The sequence below is a fragment of the Peromyscus californicus genome, unplaced genomic scaffold (assembly GCF_007827085.1).
Source record: "Peromyscus californicus insignis strain IS unplaced genomic scaffold, ASM782708v3 Scaffold_4__1_contigs__length_199733344, whole genome shotgun sequence".
NCBI classification, from domain to species: Eukaryota; Metazoa; Chordata; class Mammalia; order Rodentia; family Cricetidae; genus Peromyscus; species Peromyscus californicus.
The window spans coordinates 77,025,145-77,029,124 of NW_026294562.1; positions in this window are offsets into that span (position 1 = coordinate 77,025,145).

Here is a 3,980-nt window from a genome sequence, read left to right on the forward strand (position 1 = left end):
CGATGGCTGTGGCTAGTGTTTGGAGTGGGCTTGGGACAGGCAGATAAGTCTGTCTCGGGTCGTTAAAGCTGTTTTCTGAGCTCAGAGACCGAAGAGCTGGCCTGGATCCAGTCCTTTCCACCTCTAGTCCAAGGCCTTCGGAACCACCTCTCTGAGTCCGCTGGGCCGCTGAGTATTGAAATGCAGAACTCAGCCGTGCTTCTTGGGGGTTCCAGCGTGTTTGGTTTTTCAGGGTGAGGGTTTCTTTGAAGACAGTGTCTTATGTAAGCAGAACTTGTGACCCTCCCGCCTCAGCTGCCTGTGTGCTGAAGGGATTATACTGCTACACCCTGCCAGCTTGCTCTTTTAATGGGACAAGACACTGAAAGATGGGATTCATGATCTCCAAAGACCTTTGCTTTGCTGAACTTTCTGAGTGAGCTTCCTATCCTAGGAAGAAAGTAGGCAGGAGATGCTGGAGCCAGAGTTGGAGGAGACTAACTGCAGCAGTCCGGGTCCGACTGCAGAGGGCCAGGGCCAGGCTAATTGTCCCTTTGTCAGTCAGGCTGGAGACGATGACAATACTAGCTCTGAGTCCTGGGGCTGCCTCTCATTTGCTATATGGACTTAGGGCAAGGCAAGCAACTCTGTGAAATGTGAAACTCCATCTTAGTGGGTGCTGCTGACATGATTTGGCTAAAAGTTTCTCTCCGTCTGAGTTTATACACGTCTCAAGGCTTCCCTTGAAAGTCGCAAGTTCCAAGTCGGGCAGTGGTGGCGCACACCTTTAAACCTAGCACTTGGGAGACAGAGGCAGGTGGATCTCTGAGTTTGAGGCCAGCCTGGTCTACAGAGTGAGTTCTGGGACAGCCAGGACTACACAGAGAGACCTTGTCTCAAAAAACCAAAAAAGAAAAGAAAAAGAACCAAAATCGCAAGTTGCAGTTGTCTGCGTCCAGCTCCTACACATCGCCCATCCTACCAGCTGACTTCCCTGAGGTCTCGGCTGTTGGCATGGGGTTTACAACCACCCCCACCCCCACCAAACTCCCGTTTTTAAATACAGACCCTTCCCTGAATACATCTTTCGGCACTGCATCCATGACCTCCAGCAGGGGTGCCCTGGCTTCCCAGTTTAGAGGTGAGGGCCGGGGTGCTAGAAGGCAAGCAGGATCTGTAGACTGTTCCCTCCCTTCACCTTACTGCTGTCTCCCTCCCCTCCCCCACCCACTGTGTTACCCTCCCACCTTACCACTGTCTCACCCCCTCCCCTAGGAAAGTGGAGTGGCCGATCTTCTGTCCCTCAGCCTCTGCCCCACCTCCAAGAGGCCCTACCCACACTCATGACCTTGCTATTCTGAGCCGTGTTGGTTCTGTGGGGAGATGGACAGCAGACAGCTGAGCTCATAGGCTATCTAGGGTGGGGGTTGGTGGGGGAAGCCTGCTGGCTCTTGCTTTACCTTATCCCTGGGGCTCCCCAAATCTTGGCCTTGAATAGGGATTGGATTGGCCTTGTTGTGGAGGTTGGGTGGAGGGCAGCTTTAGACCTGGGTGCTGTGTTCTCCAAGTGAGATTGTTAGACGGCCAATGGCCATTGAGGGCTGTAACACCTCAGAGTGGGAAGGCCTGATCCTCTCCTAATCTCATGGCAACTGGTGCTCAAAGGCTGCCCTCCCCCATGCCTCAACACCTTCAGGGACTTGCCATCCTGGGGTGGGCAGAAAGACACCCCCAGATTACCATGTCCTGGCTAGAAGAGCCCAAGAGACAGTGAGATTCCCTGTAAGGATGTGGAACTGGACAGGGATGGGCCCGGCTCTGCCTTCATGCCCTTCACAGCCTGCCCTCTCCTTTCCTCAGCCTCAGAACTCAGGAGCAAGAACACCTTCAATCTTGGTGTAGTGGGAAGTGGTCTGAAATTGCCTCATCGGCCTTCTCCCACTGCAGATCACAGTGCAGAGGTTTCCCTGCAGCTCTGGCTGGTAGCTTCCTCTCTGGCCTTCATTGATCTATCTGGGAAGCTGCAAGAGGTAGAAGTGATACCCTCAGAGAGCCTCTCTGGCAGGAGTGTCCTGCAAAGCCGCCTTCTCTCCTCACTCCACTTCTTTGAAGCTCTCGTGTCCCTATTCCCCCTCTCCATGTTTGGACATTCCTGCTGCGGGAAGACAGTGGCCCTGTCACTCCTCCAGATGCTCCTGGGGAGAAGCCAGTGAGGGCCCAAGCCTCGATGGCTGTTCAGCCGGCCTCTGGCCCCAGATGGAGGGTCCTGGGCCAAGTGGAGATGCCTTTTTATGTGACCCCCTACATTCCTACTCCATTGTCTAAGCCCCTCCGCCTTAGGTCACAGCAGGACTCTACTTGAAGGGGGAGGGGTTTGTGGGAACTGTGAAAAGAGGGCGGAAAGGAACACCTTGTCCTCACTTCACCCTCCCCCAAGTCTGGGCAGGAGGCAGGATGCATCTGAGGCTCAGCCCTTCATTTCTGTCTGTCCGTGTTGACCACCCCTCACCCCTCACAAGTGGGCCTTTTTCTGCTGGGCTCTGCTGCTGTATCGTTCAGTCTGTCCTGGAGCCCAGGTGCGGGAAGTCCGTCTTGGTTCTTTGCAGGAAAACTGAGGCCTGGGTAGAAGTGGGACCTGTGCTCCAGGGCTACAGTACCCTCACTGACCTTTTCATCTCATTCCCATGGAAACGTCTCTGCCTCAGTTTCCTCCCTGCTTGCATCCTGGCCCATGTACCATGTCTGCTCCTCTAGCAGCTACCTTGGAGGAAACCAAAAATGCCCCCACGGTGAATCGGGGTCGGGAAGGGTGGCTCAGAGCAGCTGCTCTTCGGAGGAAGCTGACACCCAGGCCAGCCCTTCAGCGACAACTTGTGGCTTTGCACCCAGCCCCCGGGGCCCCGCCCCCCAGACTGCACTGCCAGGACCCTGCTGTTTCTTTTCCCTCTTCTCCTCAGACTGAGGAGAGTCTCTGCTGTCTCCTCTGCTCCTACCTTGGCTCTGTCCTCATTCCTTCATGACCACCCCTCCCTGCCTCTCTCCGGAGCCTCCACTTTATCCAGCTTCAGGGGTCCCGTCCTCGGGAACTCTGGCATGGGGGGTGGGGGGTGGGAGGTGGGGGGTGGTGGTGGGCAGGCCCAGCTCCAAAGCACTCCTAAACCAGGCCTGATCCCCACTCTCTCTGTGGGCTGCTGCGTCAGGGCCAGAGCTGCTGAGACCCCCACACCTCTGGGGTCAACCACGAGGCCCCTGGGATTAAAGGCCAGCGTGGGATGAGGAAATTCTCATTCCCCTGCCTCACCCTGAAACACTTATCCCTCCACCTCTGCCATCAGCACATTCTGTAGCCTCTTGGGTTACCTGGGTGTCCCATTTTCCTCAGGGGGGGATTCCCTGCCAGTTTCAAGGGGAGCTGAAGGCTGTGTTCCCAGAGGCTGAGCTACAGCGGTCGTGGCGGGGGGAGTTTAGGAGATGCAGACAGTCCTGGCCTTGCTTACCAGGGCCTGGACACTAAATCCCTTGTTGATGGCTGCAGCCGCCCCTCCCTGGGGTAAGGTTACGGTTTGCCCCGTCCCCTTGACAGATCATCTCCCTTCCCTACTTCTCCTTATCTCTCTGGAGCCACTTCCTCTGTCCCCCAATGATGCTCTCCCTTCTCCTTTGATCCCCCAAAGACTTGGAATACCCCCCCCCCCCCATTCTCTGAACACATAGGCAGGGGAGGAGAGTGACTGGGAAGGGGCTCAGGGTGGTCAAGACAGGAGAGGGCTGAGGGGCCATGAGGCCTAAGGGCAAAGAGGGGTGGTTGGGTGAGCTTGGAATTGGGCATTTAGTGTAACTGGGGAAGTTGAGGCAGGAGGGGCAGGGTCCGTAGCAGATAATAGAAAATGACTTTTTTCCCTGCCCCCCCCCCCCCGGGGCTGGGGCCACCCTTGTGAGTGACATCTCAGGCTGCGGCCCCACTGTTCTTCTCTGTCAGCAGAAATCTCTCTCTCTTCTGA